The sequence below is a fragment of the Lissotriton helveticus genome (assembly GCF_964261635.1).
Source record: "Lissotriton helveticus chromosome 1_1 unlocalized genomic scaffold, aLisHel1.1 SUPER_1_unloc_9, whole genome shotgun sequence".
Lineage (NCBI taxonomy): Eukaryota > Metazoa > Chordata > Amphibia > Caudata > Salamandridae > Lissotriton > Lissotriton helveticus.
Genome location: NW_027611736.1, coordinates 1261230 through 1285256, shown reverse-complemented (window position 1 = coordinate 1285256; position 24027 = coordinate 1261230). Strand labels below are relative to the sequence as shown.

The window sequence follows — 24027 nt, the reverse complement described above, 5'->3', positions numbered from 1 at the left end:
GAGCTGGAAGCCAGAAAGTTTGGTTGGATATCGGGGTATAGTTTAAACGCCGTAAAAACGCAAATTGTAAAGAATAGGTATGTAGATTGCAATGATGAGAGGGTGGTTGATTCTGCAGTATATTTGGGAATTGCGATCTCTGCGAATCTAGGAAATATAATCAAGAACAACATGGATCCCTTAATGGCTCAGGTAAAAGTAGACTTGGACAGATTAAACAATCTACATTTGTCACTAGTCGGATGTACTAATATAATTAAGATGTTGATACTCCCTAAGTTTCTTTTTCTTTTTAGGTCTATCCCATTAATGTTTGAAACAAATTGGTTTAATGCACTAGAGGCATTGATGAATAGATTTATATGGGCACAAGGGAAGACACGTAGGGCGTATAGGTTTATCTCCCTCCCGAGAGAGAAGGGAGGGTGGGGAGCACCAGATTTTAGACTGTATTACATGGCTGTAGCCTTACAATATATGCAGGGTTTAATTGGAGGGGCAAATCTTGATAGAAGGGTATCTAGCTTCTCTACAGAGGTATATGCAACAATACTTGGGGCAGAAGCGGGAAATTATTTGTTAAATAGCGTTGATCTTGGATATTTTAAAAGGACAACATTTAAAACAATAGCTGCTGCAGTGAATATTTGGAGTGCCTTTTTGAAAAAATATAAATTAGGTAGATACAACAGATATGTTATGTTGTATAAAAACAAATCGTTTCCCCCAGAGGTATTCTCAGATATAGTAATGGCAGACTGGGAGTCAAGGGGGATCACACAGATCGGTGATGTTATTAATTCTGATGGAATGATGCAGTTTAGTGATATGAGATATAAATACGGCTTAAGCAATAGGGCATTTTTTAAATATCTTCAAATTAGGAGTTTTTTAGGTAACAAGCAGGGGGGAGCATCTGGCTTCAGCAGAAATGATATCTTAGAGAAAATAAAGACGTCAGGGGATTGTACAATACGATCCTTTTATGCTATCCTTGTAAAAAGTAAGAATGATGATATGGAAAAACACAGTAATAAGTGGATTGTGAAACTGGGTGGCGACCAGGGTTGGTTTCAGGAATCTCTGGAACTGGGACGAACAATTTTGTGCTCATCCCCTTTGCAATCGCAACACTATAAAACCCTTTTCTCTCTATATTTTACGCCAGCAAGGATTGCAAAGTGGGGTGGTACTGCGGGTATTTGTTGTCCTAGATGTAACTCCCTAGAGGCAGATAGTGTCCATATATTCGCCACTTGCCCTCAACTGCATACATTAGTGAGGGATATAGAGATGTTTTTACATAGATCACTAGGAATACAAATTGTGCTCACCCCATCTTGGATACTTTTAGGGGTTGGTGCATATGGGGAGGAAACACCACGGAATTTTTTGTTTGTAGCTATGGCAGTGTACAGGATAACTATAGCCAGGGCATGGCTTGATAAGAATCCCCCGGGAATGCAATCTTGGCTAGCCAATTTATTATCAGTATATAATTTGGAAAAGAATATTTATGCCCGGAAGGGCAAGAGGAAAAAGGCCTTGGGTTTAAAAATATGGGATCCAGTAAACAAGTGAAAAGTAAGAATGAGTAATTACTAAATACGTGGTGTTGTTTTTATTAAAACCGATAAAAGGTTAATATTTTCTTTTGATTATGTATTGTATGTATGTATAATTTGAGTAAGTACTGTATACAGACATGTTGAATTGTATAAGTAAAAGTGTGTATAATTTGGAAAATAAAATGTAATAAAAAAATAAATAAAAAAAATACACAATGCATTTGCAAAAGAAAGTGAAAAGGACGGAGTACAGTTTGTGCGTATTAGGCAAAACCTAAGTTGACATTCTGGCCATTTCAATAAATAAACACTTAGGCGTGACTTCACACCTGGCTTGACACACAAAATCATAATCACTAGCTTTTTGTAATCACTAAGACCGCAACTCAGCACTTAAAAAAAAATATCTTTAAGAAACTGAGTATAGAAGTTAATAAGAATGGTGCCAAAACTGAGGTGCTCGTGGTGGGGGGCGACCCGTCTGTGTGGTCATCGGCGTGGTGGCCGGCATGCCTAGACAACACTCTTGTACCCTGTCAGCAGGCTAAAAATCTTGGGGTAATGTTTGACTCAGACCTTTCATTCACTCCCCAGATTGGTCGTGTGGTTGGGACGTGTGTTGGCGTTCTCAAAAACCTGCGGAAGACTCTGGATTTGCTTCCGGTTGGTGCAAGACGAACGCTGGTGCACGCACTGGTGACTTCACGGCTAGACTATGCCAACCTTCTCTATCTGGGGACCACGGTTAAAGTTCTGAGTCGCCTGCAGGTGTTACAGAATGCCGCAGCACGGCTGGTACTGAGGCTCCCTAAAAGAGCAGCCTCCAAAGCCGCCTTGAAGGCTTTCCACTGGCTTCCTGTCAGGGAGAGGATTGCTTTTAAGGCGCTATGCATATGTCATCGCATTATTGGGGGCAAGGCACCCGCCCCCTTGCTGGGCCTCATCACACCGTACAAACCTAGTTGGGTACTTCGATCCACCGGTGTTGGCTTACTAGCTGTTCCCAAAATTAAGAAAGCGCGAATGGGAGGCAGATCTTTTAGACATCTTGCAGCTAAGAGCTGGAACAGGCTCCCTATGGAACTGCGTCTGGAACCTTCGGAGGCTAAGTTTCGGAGAGCTCTTAAAACCCATTTATTTTGTTCTACACTAGATTAATGGCTTACTGTCCTGTTCACTTGTCTCTCACCACAGCGCGGGGACACGCCGGTGCGCGTAACCAGGCGCTTTAGAAATCTCCATAATAATAATAATAATAATAATAATAATATTTCATCAATAAAAGCATAGGTGCAATATCTTGGCTTTAATATTTGCTAATTGTTAGCGTGTTTCAAGAAAGGTACACAACAGGTTTTGTGTTTACATCCTGGCAGCCACGCCAGCCTCCATCACCGCTGAAGAGTCCTTGGCGGTAGGTTGGCGGTCACTTATCCATCAAACAATCTTCCCACACAACTCAACCTTCGGTTATACACAGAACCAGGCGCACTGCAGCCTCGTTCGCATATAATAATATTATGTTATATTGATTTGCATAGTGTATTAATCACTCAAGAGGGTATCCAGGCGCTTGGACAGGTGTGTAGGTGTGAGGCCCCCCAAGGTGCTTATGTTAAGAGCCAGGGTTTCAGCTTCTTACGGAACTCAAGAGGTGAGGAGGCGGCTCTGATGTGTTGAGGCTTATGGGTGTGGGTGGAGCTAATACATGAAGTGGGTGGGGCCACTGAGGAAAGGGCGGGGCAGGGGGGGGGTCTCCTAAAAAAATGTGAGTACCTGCACCTAATATTTTACAAATTAAGCACTACTCCGGGCATATCTGAAAGTCTTTCACCAGTGTGCTCTGTACGACGGACTGCCTACAACCCGAATCCAGTAAGGCTGTCACATTTTTTCCATTGAGTGTAAGACTTACGTAGAAGCCAGAACCCATTTCTTCTGTATATACGATGGTTTTGGGTATACAACTGACATCCATCGGTTCTTCCGTTGACTTTTTTGGCGGACAGGTCCTGGCTAGATACCCACACTCCCCACACTCGTAGCATTTGGGTCCCTGGAACGGAGCGTCATCCCCTCTAGAGGGTTTGCCTTTCAGAGGCTCCTAGGGTGGCCTGACGGTTTTCTTCTCATTTTGCATGCATCCTGTGGCATACCGTGAGGACCTATCAGGTTCAAAAGCTAGTGTCTTTGGTTGGGCCCGAGCAAAGGACATTGCCATCTCCACAGCTTGATCCACAGAGAGATGTGGCTGTTGACATAGCCACCTCTAGGTGGGTGTTGGTAAGGCATCAAGAAACTGCTCCAGATAAATGACCACCAATATGTGTTCCTTGCTGTTCTCTTGGGGTCTTAACCATTTATCCGCAGTCGCCTTTAACTTTAAAAATATTGTCTTTGGGGTATCTCCAGGGTTACCTCGTTCCTTTCTGAATCTTGACCGATATGCTTAGGAATCCATTCCCAAATGGTCCAATATGACAGTCTTAATGTCCTTTTAAGGAGTGTTTCCTGTGAGGTTAGCCACTTGGTACCCAGCCTGGGCCTCCCCTGTCAATAGCGGTGCTAAAAAGAAAGCCCACTTCCCTTCCGGCCATCCACAGCTTGGGCAGCCCTTTCGAAATTCGTAAGGAAGGCATCCGGGTCCTCTCCCGGTTGATATTTCTAGAGGGATATGTTGGGGTGCCCTGCATGTACCCCTTGGTGGCTCTGTTGACTGATGGTTTAGGGTGTTTGACCGTCAGCAACCTTATGTATGCATTGAACCTGCTGGGTGAGCGAAGCCGTGAACATTTCCCTGTCGGCTTGGGCCGTCGCCATCTGTCTCTCAATGGCCCATTCCAATTTTTCTTGACCACAAATTAGTTGTTGTATTAGGCTTTCCATTTTATCGGACTAATGGAATTATGCCCACATTCTACACCAAGTATTTAAAAGAGTCGGTCAAGAAGGAGCTGTCTGCATTGAATAATTTCTTGGTATGCACTTTTTATTAGTATTACAGGAAATCACAATGATTGATTGTCTCTTTTTTATACTTCTTTTCCACAGGGTCTTTCACTTCAGTCCCTTAGGTGAGCCTCGGCCGCCGTCGTCCCTCGGACAGAAGGAAAAGACTCAGGTAAGTGTTTTTGCTTCATGATTTAGACAAGGGAGGATGTGAGGGATAAATAATATCTATGCATTCATGTGAAGGGAGGGGGTAGAGGTTGGAGTAACAAAAAATAAAAAGAGTAGCCAATGATTTCTGCTCTTGCCTTTCTTTTCCGTCTCACTTATTTCCTTTTCCCTGGGTCCCTTTCACCCCTCCACCTCACCTCCCGTCCCTCTCTGACTCAGCCCCTTTCCAAAACCCCTTCAGATGCCATGTAGCTGTAAGTGCCACGTCCCTCCGGGCCCGTGGCGTAGTGACTATGCGTCCTTCATTGATGTCTGGTCTCCTTCTTCGGCTTTTCCTCCTCCGCCGGGTTCTGGTGTTCTGTTTGCGGACAAGCTGTGACCTCCCCTGGGCTCCGGTTCTCTCTCTCGGAAGGCTGTTAGGTCTTCTCCGTCTGGTTTCTCCACCTCGCGCTCCCTTGCTGCGTGTAGCTGGACCAACTACTGACCAACCTGACGTGCTCTCCGTCCCGCCTTCTTGAATCGTGTATCGTGTGACGTCTGTCCTCATTACCGGCTTAAAGGGGCCTCCTGCCGATTCCCCTCTCTCCACTTGTGAATATAGGAGGGGAGAAATATATGAAGAGATGGCATGGCACTCCTTATCCTCTAGCCCATTGTGTACTACAGGGGCTTCCTGACACCCGTCTTGCTCACAGGTTGGACATCCCTCCTCGCAGAGTGATTGGCAAGCAGCTGAGTTGAGGTTTTAGCAGGGAGTGACCTTGCAATGATAGCAAGTGCTCCTCTGCCCCAACCCAGAAATGCTTGTTTATTTATAGCAAAAAGCATTCTTGTTTCCAGGCTGAGACCTTAGTCAGGCCGCCCTTGTTCATGATCTATTGATAGATGCTTCGCCTCATGGACGAATAACAAACCGTCCCATCTGCACAATGTATGTTCAGACCTTATGAGTTGGTCAAGGTGTAGTGATAGTGTTCTTACGAAGTGGAATTCGTAAGCAAAGTAGTTTCATGGAAACTAATCCTTCACTTTCACAGATGCAAATGCTTCAAAAGTCATCATGTGAAAGAAAAGCCAACTTTCGTCGAACGTGTCCATGTTAAAACTGCAGCGTTTCTCCCTGGGCCTAACTGAGCCATGTGACAAACCGTCACAAGTAAGATTTTGATAAGGGATAATACAATAGCAGTTTTGAAGCAGTGAATAGATATTAGTTAAGCTGGAGAGATTTAGTAGTGCGGTTCAGCCGCGAAATGTATCCAAAAAGGTGTTTAACATTCATGCCCATGAAGAGGTCAGATTGTGTGGAAGATGGATTGGCTGATTTTAAAATTGAAATGGGTTCTATGCAGGCTAGGTGAAAAAAAAAAGAATTAAAGTGAGAGTGTTTAGCAAAGAGATTAAAGAGAGGCAGTAAGTGAAGTAGCAGGGTGTTCCCAAAAGTGGTGATCTTAGAGAAAAGTATGACGTAAGGTCAGTGGTAGAAAGTGTGGAGTGTATGATATCCCTACAAGCTCAGCAAATTTGGGATAGGGTGATTCAACATCAGATCACTTTAACAGCAGTCCAAGTTCCGGGAGTGTCCAACCTTCTAGCGGACTCCCTGAGCAGGTCGGTCTCATCAAACCACGAGTGGGAACTTCATCAGCCGACGCTGGACCGCATCTTTCAGCTTTGCAGACGCCCCAATCTGGATTTATTTGCGACCAACCTGAAGCGCAAATGCACATTCTATGCAAGTTGGCTTCCCCACCCAGAATCGTGCGGGAATGCATTTTTTATGAACTGGTCAAAAATGTATACTTACGCTTTTCCACCGACTCCTTTTGTCCCAAGGGTACTTTGGAAAATGCAAAAGAACCCTGCCGCATTCGTCTCATAGCCCCCAGATGGCCTCGCCAGTTCTGGTTTACAGAGCTCCTCCTCCTGTCGGAGTGCAATCCAATTTGGCTGCGCCCAATTTCGAATTTTCTTACTATGAACCACGGCCTGATCTGCCATCTGGATCCAACTTCTCTGCGATTGGCAGCCTGGTGCCTGAACACTATGAGTTTGCCGATTGGATTATTCCTCCGACTGCAGGGTGGTCATCACTAACTCTAGAGCACCCTCCACTATCAAAACCTACAAACTCAAGTGGAAACGGTTGTCTTTGATGCAAAGCTTCAAATGTTCACCCTGTTCACTCTATGCCAGAGCAGCTTCTGCCTTTTTTCTTACAATGAGCAAAATCTGGCCTCGCTCACTCTACCCTGAAGTTTTTCAGGCCGCAATCTACAGATTCCGGCAGGATGGCTCCAATTCTCTTTATTCTTCAAGAATTATTCAACAATTTTTCAAAGGCTTATTTCGGATGTTCCCCCCAATTTGACGCCCGCCTTCAGATGCTCCTCCTTGGCATCTGAACATTGTGTTGGCACAACTCATGAAGTCCCCATTTGAGCCCATTCGTAGGGCTGATCTTAAATTCATCTCCCTTTCCCCGACAACAAGGTCTATCTATTCTGGATGCCTTGGAGGCTCTCCTTTCTTCCTTTCCCCCCACGCACCATAAAATCATGGGGCAGACTTCAACTGCCACTTTGAGCCTCTCTCTGGGATTCCCCCAGTTACTTCTAAGGAGGATGAGTTGTGGCACATCCCTGAAAGCTCCACGTATCCAGTAAACCGTCTGACGCCGTTGGCACTTGCCATTAATAATTTGCTCATAGCTTTTTCCCTAAGGCCCAGATATACCAGGCGCACGCACTTATAACCGACTGGGGAAAAGCACGACAATAGATTATATTTTGACCAACGTGGAATTCTGGGCCCAATTAAAATTGTTCGCTGTATTGCCAAGAATCGACAGCGACCACAACTTACTGTCACCTGAGTTACTCAGTCACCTGGGGAACCTGACTACCCAGGATGCACCTGGGACTTCCACCAATCGGCATCTACTCTTATCAGGGGGAGGCAGGCGGGTCAGGTGGGAGAGGGTGGCTCAGGCACCGGATAAGTTGGCAGAAATCTACAACAACGTAGCAGGGGCCTTAGTTGAGGTCAGTGACCTGAGGAATGGGAATTCTGGGCTTTCGTATCTCCCGGCCATCCAGTCCATCCATAATGAGCTCTTCACCTCCTTGGCTGACCTCTTTACAGCTCCCGAGCCCGGTAGGGGGAGACCCTATAAGAGTGAGAATTGGTACAACAAAAAATGTAGGGAGGCAAAAGCAACCCTCATAAAGGAGGTGAAATTGGGAACCCAGTTGTCGATTAGAAATGCACGTCAAATTTATACTAGCATGACCCAAGCCACCAAAGCGGAGTGGTAAGTCGACAGATGGGAGAAAACTAAAGCAGCCCTAGAAGCCCACGACTTTAGGGCTTTTTGGAACCTGGTTCGGGGAGGGCCGGCCACGGGGACGCATGCAGTTGTTTCCAACCTGTGTGAAGAGGTTTGGCTTGCACATTTCAAGCCCTTCTATTCCCTCGACCCTGAGCGTCCCCTAGTGGAATCATCGGAAGTAGATAGTCTGTCTGACCCAACCTGCGTTGAGGGAGGTGCCTCAGACCGTTATCCCTGCACGATCTTGAAAGTCAAGGCGGCCATAAGGAGTTTGATTCCGGGTAAGGCACCTGGCCTTGATAGGATCCCTGGGGACCTTTATCGGTCTGAACAAGGGGTGTGGGCACCTTATATCTGTACCTTCTTCAATGCCATCATGCAGGATTTGGTTATCCCCTCGAGCTGGTTGGGAGCTGTAGTCATACCCATCCATAAGAAGGCTTCTCCCCTGGACCGGGCCAACTACCGCCCCATAAGCCTGATTGACGTCCTCCAGAAACTCTTCGCCCGAGTCCTCCTAACCAGGTTGCAGTGTTGGATGGACGACAACCACATCCTAACCTCCCTGCAGGCGGGGTTTCGGGCAGGGGTTTCTACAACCGACCAGCTGTTCAGGCTACAACTTGTGTACTGGAGGACGGTCACTTTGGGAGCGGGTAGCCTGTATTTAATATTCGTGGACCTCCGATCCGCATTTGACCTGGTCCAGAGGGACATGGGAGTGCCGGCCTATCTGTGTGACCTCTTCAAACGGATGCACAAGGGCACGTAAGCTAGGGTGAGGTACGGGAGGGAAGGCGCTCTTTCAACCTCATTTCCGGTGGAACGCGGAGTAAGGCAGGGGTGCGTCCTAGCACCCACGCTATTCTCCCTATTCCTCAACGGTTTGATCGCCTTTCTCTTGGGAGCAAAAAATCTAGACTCACCAATACTAGCGGGACGGAAAATACCGGCACTAATGTTCGCAGATGATACCCTTCTATTGTCGAAATCATCGGGGGCATTCAGCGCACATTGGAGGCCTTTGCCAGGTTCTGCAAGGAGAGGAACCTGGAAATCAATTTCACCAAAACCAAGTACATGGTATTTAATCTGAAACGCCCCAATTGACCTCATCCGCATTTGGATGGCCTGGCTCTGGATCGTGTGTCGATCTTTGAGTACCTGGGGGTCACCTTAACTGATAGGATGGATTGGGGGCCGCAGATTGCTAAAGTCAACCTGAGGCTTGCCCAATCAACGGGTGGCATTTTAAAAGTTTTTAATGAATCTCCTCTTAAACAGGTGGGACCCCCCGTTGAAGTATACAGAGCTCAGGCGAGAGGGGGCGCACTTTATGGTGCGGACTTGTGGGGACACCTAAGTGCGGTGCCCCTCTCCATTACTGAGAACAGTTTTATGAGGCGTATCCTGAGGTTACCCCTCATACCTCTAAAGTTGGACCTGGGTTTGGTTCGTATACAGGACGTCGCCTTGAATCGTCCACTGTTATTCTGGAGACGACTCTGGGCCACCCCTGAATTGGAGAGCTATAGGGAGGACCTACGGGACCTGTTAGCTAGTAGGGGCGCGGGGAAAATATCCTGGCTAAGGCACATTCGGTGCCTCTCCAAGGCATTAGGTAGGGAGGACTTATGGTCCTCTCCTGAGGTGACCTGTGCCGCTTTACCCAGAAAAAGTCTGCAAAAAAATGGGGAGGCCCCCCTTTTGATACTGCAACTTGATACAGCACTTATGGGACTTGTTATAGCATTTTCGAGATTTTTATTCTTGTACTGTATGGTGATTCTATGATGCTTTTTAACGTTTTTACAACCATGTATAAATAGCACTGTATGTAATATGCCTTTTTATGGTTTCTAACCGAAATAAAAGTATTTGACTGACAAATTTGTCTCCTGGAAGACATTGCTGCTTTTAGCTCTTACTTCGAGTCAGCGAGATACAAGCTTTTACTATCAAACCACCTTTTCTTCAATTCACCAAATACCCTGTGGTGCTCCGCACTAATCCGGCCTTTATTCCTAAAATTCCATCTGATTTCCACCTGAATGAGCCTGTCATCTTAAAGACTTTTCTCCCTAATCCACAGTCGCCAGCGGAAAAGACTTAACATTCTCTAGATGAGATGGTTGAAATTATATTTGCAAAGAACGACCAGTATCCAGAAAACTGATCAGCTCTTTATAGTCGAAGTAGGATGCGTAAAGAACCTCCAGTTGCTAAACAGACTATTGCATGTTGGATATCTAGTGCAATTTCCTTTTGCCATCAGCAAGCAGGCAAGACACTTCATGTAACGATTAAAGCGCACTCTACTAGAGCAGTCTCCTCTTCTACTGCTCTAGTGCTCTGCTCTGCTTCATCAGATTTGCAGAGCTGCGACCAAGCACTACTGTCCTGAAGCTGCCAACAATGCTGACACAGCTGTGGGGCAAGCGGTGCTACGTAATCTTTTTAAGTAAGGTGAGCCTCTGTTTTTTACCTCCTCCTGCACACATTGCATATATGTATATATTTCTGCTTTTGCAGATGTGCCCATGTTACTGCTATACTGTAATATACATATATGTATTCTCTCGTACTCTGTTTACGATTTACTTATGGTTTACCATGCACAGTTCTCGAATTACTGCTATCTACTCTGATTCAAGCATGTGACTCTATGCAAGATACCCCAATACTGGAGAAGAACATAAGTTACTTACCTGAAAACTGTGCTTCTCCAGTATTGATATCTTTCATAGATTCACATGCGACCCACCCACCTCCCCTCAGAGGCTCCCCTCTTCTCCTTGGCTCTTATGCTACACTTGTGCTTGAAAATCTGAGAGCCTGAGCCTCTGAGGAGAAAGTTCCAGAAGGTACTGTCACCTGATTGGCTGGAGTCTGGACCATATCTAATGACTTGGACAAGTTATTAAAGTGACAAGTTTTTTCCTATTAACTTCTATGTTAAAATACTTCCTATTGCTCTTTCAGCTATGCATTCCGCTATGCTATTGCTATATTGCTATTCTATGTACCGTGAGACTCACACTTCGACGACTGGGAATGATTCAAGCATGTGAATCTATCAAAGATACCAAGGCTGGAGAACCACATTTTACAGGTAAGTAACTTATGTTCATCTACCTGATCTGGCAATAATACCTGGGTCTAGACCCCAGACTGGTCGCCCTACACTCTCTAGGAAAGCTAAGAATTTGGGAGTCATGGTGGATAACAAACTCACCATGGGGGACCAGTGTGTGTTGTAACTTTATTGTTTAGGTTAATTAAAACCATTACAAAAAATACATTAAAACAATCTCTACAAGTAGAATTAAAAGAGAAAATGTAAAAGCAAGAAATTTTAGTTAAAAAGTAACATTACTAAAATCAATAAACGTGAGTGGAAAATTGTTCATAGCAGCTGGTCACACCCGAAATTTCCTCTTTAGCCGATTGCCTGGCATGGTAGTTTCCGTTCTGCTAGTATCAGAAAGTTCGAGGCATGTGGGCTGCTAAATTCATATCTTAGCATTAGATCGCCGCCTAGTGTTGGGCTCGGATGATTGCACATTGTTGTCCTGGAAGAGTCTTCGAAGTATCCTGAGATAGGTGGCTCCTCCCCTGGACTACAGTGCGCATGGGCATCGGCTCCATCCCCAGATTGTTTTTTTCCGCCATTGGGTTCGGATGTGGTCTCGACGTCTTACTGTCGGAACCAAGAAAAACTAACTTTTAGCGGCCAAAAGGCCTCGATTTTCTTGCGTCGGTATTGTCTGCGCACGGTCTCGAGTCTTCCGTCTCTTGGAGCCGGAATAAGCGGAGTTTTCTTCGCTCTCGGAACTTTGAGGCCTTCTCATCGCGACACGACTGCAAGCCTTTTCGGACATGGAGCGGAGCCCGTTTAAGTACTGCCCGCTCTGTGGGTCCAAGTACCCACACATCGATCTACACCCCGTGTGTAACAAATGCCTTTCGCCTGACCACGACGACGGCAAGTGCAAGTTGTGTGCACAGTTCCGCTCGAAGAAGACTCTCAAGCTTCGGCGCGCGATGCGCATGGAAGCTAAACAAGCGGCCCCGGATCCGGAGAACATCTTCGGCGACCAAGACGAAGAGGACCAGGGTCATCATCTCCAAATCTCCCCACCCGAGACGGAGGTCGAGGCGGATCCGGGAGACGACGACGGAGTCGCGGGTCAAGGCCTTGAATACGTCGACGAGGTAGGAGACGTCGATGAGATTTATGGGGCCGCGGCGGATAGCTCAGCGGACGAGCTCTGCCCCGAAGGTTACGAGGATACCGACCGGGACACGGGATCGCCTGTCGGCCTTACCCAAGACCCGTTGCCGCAAGCCACAGCCCCGCCTTCGGGCCCGGCCACGGACTTACTTGCTGGGCAGACTGTTTCGAAACCGAAACCATCGGGATCGACAACACCTAAAATGGCCGACCCGAAAACGAAACCGAAAGTTAAGGACTCGAGTGTCCCTAAGATGGCTGCCGTGCCGGTGAAACCGACGGTGCCCGCTACCCCATCGACTCCGTCGACCTCCGGTCCGCAGAAGTCGAAGAAGTCCGTCGATTCCGATGCTGCGAAATCGAAACCGACGCCAGAGGAGGGGTCCTCCAAGAAAGATGGTCGGCACGGGACAGCGGCTACGACGCCGTCAAAACCCGCCAAAGTCGGCTCCAAGGAGGCTACGCAGGCACACGGAAAGAAGTCTGTGCCCCGAACGCAGGAATCGGAGGCGGTAAAGACAGGATCCGCGCCCAAAACGCACAAGGCCCACAAGGACGTCGGATCCGAGGGGAAAATCAGACCATCCTCGTCAGCGCCGACACAAACTGTGAGTGTGCCGTCCCCCATAGCCGAATCACTGAAAAGAATCAGGGAAAAGGCCTTTGCCCCGTCGGCTCCGATACCATCAACGCAGCCGCGAAAAGACACTCCAGAGAAGCCGTCTGGGAAACTTCTCTTTATTTTGCCGCCGAAGGAGGCGCCAAAAGCATTTTCAACCAAATCGGCACCGAAACAGGTGATTTCTTCACCGACTGGCCCACTTCCACGTCAGGTACTCGAATCCGAGTACGATTCGGAGCATTTCATCGACGCTGACACGGGCAAACTGACCCTCTATAAGAGGAAAATCACTTCGGAGCCAGTGGACCCCTATGTCATCCCACTAAAGAAGAAGAGGGTGCCCCTTGACGCCTCAGGCCTCACGGAACCCATCCAGCCTCCTCCGAGACGGAGCCCTACTCCCTCCCCAGAACACTCTGCGGGTGAGGGGTATGATGAGGACGAGCAGTACAATTTCCCAATCAATGAACCTGATGTGCAACCGGATTCATATGATGACACTGGTGACCAGAACACCCAAGGTGCGGGGCAGGACCCGCAGCCTTTTAATGCACGGGCATCCCCGACTGAGGATTCAGCAGGTTTTCATGCCCTACTCGAAAGGGCGGCAGCCAATCACGATGTGGACATGCATGCCGACCCTGTTGAGGAAGACTTCCTTTTCGACACTTTTTCGGTCTCTGAAAGGACAGTAAAGACACTGCCTATGCTTAAAGGAGTCCTCAAGCATGTTGGGGACATATTTAAGGAGCCTACGAGAGCGAGAGTGGTCAACCCTCGCATTGAAAAAAAGTACAGACCTGCACCTGCAGACCCCGCATACATTCGGGGACAATTGCCACTGGACTCTCTTGTGGTCGCCAATGCCAGGAAACGTGCCAACTCCCAGACTACGGGTGAAGCTCCTCCCCCGGATAAGGAATCCAAAGTGCTAGAGGCAGGGGGCAAAAGAGTAGCTGCACAGGCATCAAACTTTTGGCGCATCGCCAATACACAGGCGCTCTTGGCGCGTTATGATAGGGCGCACTACGACACCCTAGAACAGATTGTACAACACCTGCCTCCACAGTTCCAAGAGGGCACCAAACTGCTTATTGAGGAAGGGAAGCTAATCTCAAACGCAGCCATCAAGTGTGCACTTGACGCTGCGGACACAGCTGCTAGAGCTATCAACACTAGCGTTATGCTGAGACGACAAGCGTGGCTCCGCATCTCAGGGTTTAAACCGGATATTCAGACAACAATTCTTAATCAGCCAGTCAATCCTGATAGTCTGTTTGGTCCGGATGTTGACACCACCCTAGAGAAAATAAAGAAAGACACAGAAACTGCTAAGTCTATGGGGGCCCTACAGTCACAACAGTTTCGTGGCAGCAATTTTCGTCGCTCAGGTGCACGTGGAGTCACCAGAGGACAAATGGGTCAACAATCCCAGTTCGCAAAAGGTGGGGCACAATCCTCGTTCACTAAACAGAACAAGGGAGGTTACAGGAATAACAGCAACAGAGGTCGCGGCAGAGGAAACAACAGCTCCCGCACCTCTACTCCCAGCAAACAGTGACTCTCTGTCACTGCCCCCCGACCACCTAACACCTGTCGGGGGGAGACTGCAGCAGTTCCTGCCCGTCTGGAGAAACATCACCACAGACAGGTGGGTGCGACAACTAGTCCAGTATGGTTATTGCCTAGAGTTGAAGTCCACTCCACCCAACATCCCGCCAAGGCAACGGCCTATGTCCGCAGAGCACTTGCTCTTATTGCAGCAGGAAGTAGTGGTGATGCTGCAAAAGGGAGCAATCGAGCTCGTGCCGGTGGGGGAGGAAGGCACGGGGGTATATTCCCTGTACTTCCTTATTCCAAAGAAGGACGGATCTCTCAGGCCCATTCTAGATCTACGTCCCCTCAACCTGTACATACTATCAGAACATTTCCACATGCTTACGCTGCAACAGATTCTTCCCGTGCTAAACCAGGGAGACTTCTTAGCAACCTTAGATCTCAAGGATGCTTATTTCCACATTCCACTACACCCGTCACACAGGAAATACCTCAGGTTCACTATTCAAGGCAGGCACTACCAGTTCAAAGTCCTACCCTTCGGTGTCACAACAGCCCCGAGGGTGTTCACCAAGTGTCTGGCGACAGTAGCGGCGCACCTCAGGAGGCAGAACATCCATGTCTACCCCTACCTAGACGACTGGCTCGTGCAAGCCAAGTCAGAGCAACAGTGCGCCGCAGACATGTCGACTACAATTCACCTTCTTCACGATCTGGGTTTCTCCCTGAACTACCCAAAATCGCATCTTCAGCCGGCGCATGTCCGGCAGTTCCTAGGTGCAACGATCAACACCCTGACGGCCATGGCTCAGCCAAACCAAGTCAGGATAGACAGCATGCAGGCTCTGATCCAAAAGTTCAGGCCACAACACTCGCTTCCAGCGAGAGTGTTCATGCAATTGATAGGCATGATGGCCTCCTGCATCTTCATAGTCCCTCACGCACGGCTACATATGCGCCCGCTCCAGGAGTGCTTAGCGAATCAGTGGACACAGGCTCGTGGGCAATTGACAGACCTAGTGTTGGTTACCAGTCGGGCATACGACTCTCTGCATTGGTGGACTCCACACAACCTTTGCAAGGGCCGACTGTTCCAAGAGCCCGTGCCGCAGATTGTCCTGACAACGGACGCATCTCTCCAGGGATGGGGAGCTCATGTGCTCACTTACACAGTGCAGGGACTATGGACGACGCAGCAACAAAAGATGCACATCAACTATCTGGAGCTGATGGCAATCTTCATGGCGCTCAAGTCCTTCATTGTACATCTGTGCAACAAAGTCGTGCTAGTCCGGACGGACAACATGACCGCGATGTACTACATTCAAAAGCAGGGAGGCACCCACTCGCCACAGCTGTCTCATCTGGCTCAGAGCATGTGGAAGTGGGCCATTCAGAGGAACATTTTCCTCATGGCAGAACACCTCCCAGGAAAGGACAATCAGATGGCGGATCTGCTCAGCAGATACAGCCATCAAATGCACGAGTGGGAGATACACCCATCTGTTCTCCACCCGTACTTCCAGCAGTGGGGTCATCCGGAGATATACCTGTTTGCCACAGCAGAGAACGCAAAATGCCAACTCTTTGCCGCCAGGTTCCCTCACCCACAGTCGCAGGGGAATGCGATATGGATGAACTGGTCAGGCAAATTTGCGTACGCTTTTCCGCCAGCCCCTCTAATACCGCTGGTCGCAAGAAAGCTAAGGCAGCACGAGATGACTCTCATCCTGGTTGCTCCAACGTGGGCGCGCCAGCCTTGGTACACCACGTTCCTCGAACTCTCAGTGGTGCCGCATCAAAGACTGCGCCTCACGCCCAGTCTTTTGACGCAGAACCATGGAGACATTCAGCATCCAGATCCACAACAGCTCAACCTGGCGATCTGGCTCCTGAAGTCCTAGAGTTTGGATACCTTAACCTACCTCCGGAGTGCATGCACATCATCAAGGAGGCGAGGAAACCAACTACTAGAGCATGCTATGCTGCAAAGTGGAAGCGTTTTGTCATTTACTGTACAGCCAATGACATCAACCCGCTAGATGCATCTATCCCCAACATCATCTGCTATCTGTTGCATCTTTACAAGTGCAATCTAGCGTACACTTCCATTCGGATACATCTATCCGCCATAGCGGCTTATCTCCAGAACAGGCAGCACCTCTCTGTCTTCAGGGTGCCTGCCATTAAAGCCTTCCTTGAAGGTCTGAAACGAGTCATTCCCCCAAGAACACCGCCAGCTCCGGTGTGGAACCTCAATGTCGTTCTCACCAGACTGATGGGACCGCCATTTGAGCCACTGCACTCGTGTGAACTCCAGTTCCTTACGTGGAAAGTAGCTTTCCTTGTAGCTATTACGTCTCTGAGGCGTGTCAGTGAGCTGCAGGCGCTCACAATCCAAGAGCCATTCATTCAAATCCATCCAAATAGGGTAGTGCTACGCACTAACCCCAAATTCCTTCCGAAGGTGGTGTCACAGTTTCATCTAAACCAAACTATTGACTTACCAGCATTCTTTCAAAACCCGCAAACGGTGGCGGAAAGAATGCTCCATACCTTGGATGTACGGAGGGCGTTGATGTACTACATAGACAGAACACAACCCTTTAGAAAAACAAAACAACTCTTTGTTGCCTTCGCACCACAACACAAAGGCAACCCGATTTCCAAAGCAGGGATAGCCAGATGGATTGTTAAATGCATCCAGATATGTTATCAAAAAGCAAAGCGCACTTTAACAATACCCCCCAGAGCGCACTCCACACGCAAACTGGGGGCATCCATGGCTTTCCTAGGGAACATTCCTTTAGAGGATATTTGCAGAGCAGCCACGTGGGTTACACCACACACCTTTACTAAACACTACTGTGTTGATGTGCATTCCAAGCAGCAAGCTGCTGTAGGACAGGCTGTTCTGAAGACACTTTTTCAGGTTTCTGCAGCTGGCACGGGCAACCGCCGCTGATGGAGGGACTGCTATGTATTCTATGCTAAGATATGAATTTAGCAGCCCACATGCCTCGAACTGAATATGCTACTTACCAGTATGCATCTGTTCTTGGCATGTAGGGCTGCTAACATTCATATCGCCCGCCCTCCTCCCCGGTGCCTGTCGCAGCTGCAGATATACTATTGTATTTATTCATTAGCATGGACATCCTTTACACTTTTCACTCCATCTTCTGCCACAATGGCGAAAAACAATCTGGGGATGGAGCCGATGCCCATGCGCACTGTAGTCCAGGGGAGGAGCCACCTATCTCAGGATACTTCGAAGACTCTTCCAGGACAACAATGTGCAATCATCCGAGCCCAACACTAGGCGGCGATCTAATGCTAAGATATGAATGTTAGCAGCCCTACATGCCAAGAACAGATGCATACTGGTAAGTAGCATATTCATTTCACCAGCTTCCCATTTAGCGGTGGAAGACCAGGATCAAAACAAGCAAGGACTGCTTGTCTGCGTGAGCGGATACTTAGTTCGTTAAAGGCTGTTTTTAACAGGGCTGCTCTCTCCTCGTTCAGCCTCGAGCAAGTGCATAGTAAATGTTCTAAGTCTTCGACTCCTATTCCGCACAGCCGGCATCTAGTCCCATAGTTCGTTCTCAGCCACGGTGGTAGATATGGAATGGCAGGTAGGATCCCCAACCTATGTTTTAAAAAGGCTTCTTTTGTTTTCCAGCCATATCCCAGACCAAAATATGCTTGGAGCCCCGGTGTTTTGTATGTCCACAGAGTCATCCAGGCATGACGCCGGTGAGAAAAGGTGGCTTTGTCCTCCACATGAGAATCTCACCATGGGGGACCAAGTGAATCAGGTAACTTCAGCAAAAAAATCAAGTTCTTCCTATCGGCAGACAACCTAAAGACGGTTGTCACTGCACTCCTTATGTCCCGTCTGGACTATTGCAACAGCCTCTATCTTAATGTTCAGAAACAACATATGAACAAGTTGCAACTGGGCCAGAACGCGGCAGCAAGAATGCTGACGGGAACTCGTAGGTTTGCTTCGGTCAAAGGAGAACTTAAGAAACTGCTTTGGCTCCCAGTTCCACTTAGATCACGCTTTAAGGCACTTTGTGTCGTCTTTAAGGCGGTTAATGGGATTGGTCCGGAGTTTCTTAAAACCAAACTTACCTGGTATGTTCCTGCGTTCCTCCGGATCCAAATTAGTCCAAACATCCACCTTTAAGAAAACTAACTGGGGAGGCAGAAGTTTTCTCCACTGTGCCTCCAAAGCATGGAATGAACTTCCGTTCCATCTCAGAAATGCGCCAAACCTTTTTTCTTTTCGCAAGGGTTTGAAAACATGATTCTTCTCCCACTAAACAGCCGATACACCCCAGGTCACCAGTACTCAGCGCCAGGACACCCTAGGGTAGCAGTGCGCTTTACAAGTACAAATAACATAACATAACATAGACACACAGACACACACACACTCTCTCACTCACACACATTCTCACACATACCCACTGTACCTCACATAAGAAACATATATTTAACTTCTAAATGACACCTTCAACTAGGACCATTAGTAAACAGGTTCATGCAGAATTCAAAAGATCTTCTTGTAAGGATATCTGTGCAGTCATCCCCATGACAGGAAAGAAGAAATGCCGCTTGAATGAATAAAATGCTTTAGGATGCTAAGCATTCTTAAATTAAGAAATGAATGAAAGCTAAGCCAGGAATAGAGAGAAACAGAAAAAGAAATAAGAAAGAGGACAAAAAAAGTAAAATCTATCTATATAAATAAAAATGTAACTGTTCGTTTGTTCAAAATCTCAAATCTCCGAAAGTTCTCCACCGATTGCTCTGAAATTTTGACACAATGTTGGATTCTAAAACATGTGTGCTTTTATATACATAATGTTGGATTCGAATATGCACGTGTCGAATATGTGCGTGTTTTTAAGGATTTTAGGATGCTAAGCATTCTTAAATTAAGAAATGAATGAAAGCTAAGCCAGGAATAGAGAGAAACAGAAAAAGAAATAAGAAAGAGGACAAAAAAAGTAAAATCTATCTATATAAATAAAAATGTAAAGTGTTCGTTTGTTCAAAATCTTAAATCTCCAAAAGTTCTTCACTGATTGCTTTAAAATTTTGACACAATGTTGGATTTGAATACGCGCATGTTGTTATATACACAACGTTGGATTCAGAAACGCGCGTGTCGCATACGCACGTGTTTTTAATCGAAAGCCCGAACAGACTATTGATTTGGTTGATGCGCAACAACTACAAGGTACGCATAGAGACAATAGTCTACATGTATTAGGATGGACAGTTGGTGTCAGGATGGCAGACCGTGAAGTGGGTGGAGGAAGGGGGGAGGAGTTGGTTCAGTTTGCAACATAATTTAAAAGAACACGATGCAACCGCGACCTGCGGTTCTATTACATGTTATATATTAAGGATGCGTCCAAAAGCTACCATCTGTACTGATTGTTTCTGTTATATTAACTGATGTGATGTGATTTAAATATGTATCAAATTGATATTGGTAAAAACTGGATAACAAGCAGCAAAAACAAAAAAACATGAGTACTTACTATGATCCATGTACTACAAACTGTGGTTTTCAATACAGTTTGTTTAAAAAAAAAAGCTCAGGGCCAATCTTTAGAATTGTGCGGTTTAGATCTGGACACTGATTGCTTCTCACAGGGACAATTATATGTTGCGTGTTCTAGATTCAGCAAACCAGAGAATCTCTACATCTGCACAGACAATGGAACAACAAAAATATTGTATACCCACAAGCATTGTGAAATTAAACATATTAGAAACATGTGCTTACTCTTTTCTTTCTTTTCCCTTTAACCAGACTGAGCCACAGCAACGCGAGGCCGGGTACAGCTAGTAAAGATAATAAAAACAAGAGAAATAGAAAGTACAAAAGAAAGAAATGAGGCTCCCATATATTATATTCAGTGGTGCAGTGGTGCTTGTAATACGGCGGCCAGGATATCCGTCACGTTTGTGTCTGACTAACCCTGCCAGCGAACTCTAAATCAGGCTCTTGACACTTTGCAATGTTGCTTCTGTTAACTGTGCACCATTACTTCTTCAGAAGTCACGGGCAAGAGACACCTGGCAGCCTGTAACATACTTTTTATAATTACAAGGGTGTGATAACACTGCATAAACCACAAGGGCATATTAAATCGCAGGGTTCAAATAAACCCACACACACACCGTAAGATTAAACTGTACTAAACACACAAGCCTCAAAAAATCTGCAAAAAAGGAAATGCAGAACACCTTGTACTCCCTATATAAGGATGAGCGGGAGACGGTAAAGGTCAGGAAAACAACTGTGCGCAACTACATGGCTATTGAACGGTACAGTTATCCGCTTCATATGTATTTGTCTTTACCAATGAGCCGTTGGAAGACAAGCTTACTGTTCCGTCTAAGAGCTGGTACAGTTTGATTCTCACTTTGCTTCCCACTTGGCCACAGCCTAACTTCGAATTTTAACTTGTGTTCTTGTGATGGGAGGAGTGAGCAAACTATTATGCACTTTATATTTTTCTGCAAATACTATATCAAATATTTTAAACAGTTTTTATGTCCCTATTTTAATAAAAGAAGACCAATTACTTTGGAGGTAGCATATCGATTAATAGTAGAATTAGATGATGTTGAACTTATATTTCGCACTAGCACTTTCTTAAAAAACGCAATAAGGGCGCGGAGATCCATGATGGACCCTTGATACTGCTTAACATAAACTGTGATGTGTTCCTTTTTTAACAATTACATATACTGATATGATGTACAGTTTTGCACAAGTCACTTTCTGAAACCTGTATATTTTATTTTAGTCCTTTGCATTCATTATTGGGATGTATTGTCTTGTGTGTTTTTATGGGTACTGTCGTATCCGAATAAAGTTGAACTGACTGACTGACTGACTGACAAGCCTCAATAACAGGTAGCTAATACAAAGACTGATGGACATAATGAAGCAGAACTAGAGATACATGCATAGCACAGACAAGATAAAGGTCTTGATTATGAGTTTGGTGAGCAGGGTACTCCTTCACAAGCGTGGTGGAGTATCCTGTCCAACAAACGGATGGTCTGCCTGACCTAATGCAAGTCAGCTGGATTGTCATGTGTCCAGCCTTACTTGAGTGGCATCTGTGTAATACATCAAACGGCCCTTCCTCTCTAGATCAGGCTGTCTGACGTATTTTTCTCTTATTCGGGACCACCAGGGAATACCTGGCAGTCGTGATGAGAATTTGTTTTTAAATGAATCCCACTTCCTGGGAGAAAATTAATCAGGGAGAAAGTTCCAAGGGTGTGAGGGTGATTAGTTATTGTTTTTTAAAAAGCAACTCCAGCTTTGGAAGCTTGTTTTTTGAAAAACACAAAAGTTGGTGAATGGCCGCCTGAAACATCCCCAAGGGATCCAGAGAATTGTAGATCAACTTCCAATAGATGGTTGAGATTGCTTTTTCAGTCAGGGGATTAGTTAGCAGCTGGTCCTCCAGTGGGGATGCATCAGGCAACTTCCCCCTTCCCAGATGTGACCTTGCAGAGCGTGACCCACCTGCAAATGTCAGAACTGTCTTTAGTCACCTAATATACCTTTGTTGTAGGATTGTGAAGGACACAAGCGCCTGTCCCCTCCACACATCGCCTGGCCGTTCTAAGCAAATCAATCCCCATTTTTTGAAGCCCTGCAATACTCCCGCTGCACTTAAGAGAACACCATCATACAGTGGAGTAATTTCAGTCAGCTTACCTTCTCAGCCTAAACACTTGGTAGCCTCTTTCCACACCCGTACCACTGTTTAGGTATGAGTAGGTAGGGCGCACTCATACTTTCTTCGATACAGCACCGGGGTGGGGTAACCTCTCTTGCCCATGGCCAAACTATCTACCCGGTAAGCAGGATCCTCACGGGCCCACAAAAACCCAGTTGTTGACTGCCACCAGCTGCGTGGCCCAGTAATACTTGCGAATGCTCCGGACCACCAGTCCTCCTTAAACTCCCCTCTGCACCTTATTGAGCTTGATAGCCACCATCCCACAACAGGAGCCGAAGTTCTCAGTCTTCCTTTTGAAAGAAAATGTCTTGTGGGATGTTAAAGGACGGTTTTTGCACGATGTACAGGAGACCCTGGAGGGTCATCACTTTAAATAGGGCCACTCGTCCAAGTAAGGAGAGCGGGAGCGCCCGCAAGTGTAGGGCATCCTAGCGAAGCCGGTCTAATTTCGGGAGTATGTTCCTGCCTGTGGCTCTCTTGTAATAAACACGCCCAAATATTTAAAGCCATGTAGTTCCACCCGAACTGTGCACCTAGAGTCCAGCCGCAGGGTCCCTGCCACCAGCAGGAATATTAAGGACTTCTTCCAATTGATCTTATATCCGTAATAATCTCCAAATATGTGAAAAATGTGTAGGATTTGTTCACTCGAAAAGGCTGATTACGTGTCCTACAGCAAAACGTCAGCGTAGAGGGAGATTCTCTCATCCCAGTCCTGATCAACTGGAATACCCCATATGAGAGGTCCTGGCGAACCTACGCACGTGTGAAGAGCATAGGAGACAAGGAACATCCCTGTTGGACGGCAAATACTCGGGTGACTGTGTTATTGACGTGCATGCACTCTAGAGGGGCTGCATTCAAGAGCTTGACAGCAGTGCCACTGGTTGAGCAAAGGAATCCCCTGTTGCGTGTGGTACTCCATTAAGGTGTCAGAGATTTAAGCGCGTTCCCTGGTGTGGCATGAAGCTACTGTCCGCAGGCAGATCGCCGGGGCCTATTCAAAGACCTTAGTCTCAAAATTAAGCAGGGAGATAAGTCGATAAGACCCACACTCAGTTGCTGGTTCGTCCTTTTTGGGAAGACCGCCACCTCAGACGTTCTTTGGTCCTCTGGGAGGCACCCTTATTTTCAGGCAGTCTGAAACATACTCTGGAGGTACTCCCTGATTTTATCCATCATGCCTTTATATAATTCTAACGGGAGCCTTGTTGTCAGTGTCCTCAAGGATCCAGTTCCGTCCTTTGTCTTGTCTCTAACCATGTAAGCAACTCATTGGCTTTATCACCGACATCATAGAGACAATGCTGGGTAGCCAGCGCATGAGTGCACGCTATTTTCCATTAGTGCTCTTAATGTGTGTTGCTTCAGTTGATGGTGTAATGGGAGAGAAACTGATTCCCCACTTGCCAGGCGTGCCTCCAGGAAAGCATATTCCCTGTCCTGAGCCTCGCACTTCAATTTACGTTCCTTTGGCATTCTCCCAATCAAGGCTGTGTGTGGCCTCGAATCACTGTCTTGAATTCATCCTATAGCACACAAGCTGATTCAACAGGCCGCCCGTTCTCCTTAAAATAGAAGTCTGCTCCATCTCTCATACGAGCTTTGAACGTCTTGTCTTAAAAATATCACGGATCAACCCTTGGGGGTAGCATGAATTCCACAACCGGACCATCGAGTTGCACCTCCACCAGCGAATGGTCTGAGATTCCCCCTGCTATGTGCATAGCAGCTCTAAAATCAACTTTATGGACAGTCTGCGTGAAAGGATGGTGCAGGCATGTCAGACTACCATGTGCTGC

At 46.8% G+C, this 24027-nt stretch overlaps 1 long non-coding RNA gene across 1 annotated transcript in view; it reads left to right on the top strand.

Moving 5' to 3' along the window:
- LOC144806592 (uncharacterized) overlaps positions 1 to 24027 on the top strand; it is a 79651-nt gene that overhangs the window by 51642 nt on the left and 3982 nt on the right. The window contains exon 3 of the long non-coding RNA XR_013605839.1: positions 4620 to 4689. This is a non-coding gene — a long non-coding RNA (uncharacterized LOC144806592). The remainder of the gene's footprint in view (positions 1 to 4619; positions 4690 to 24027) is intronic.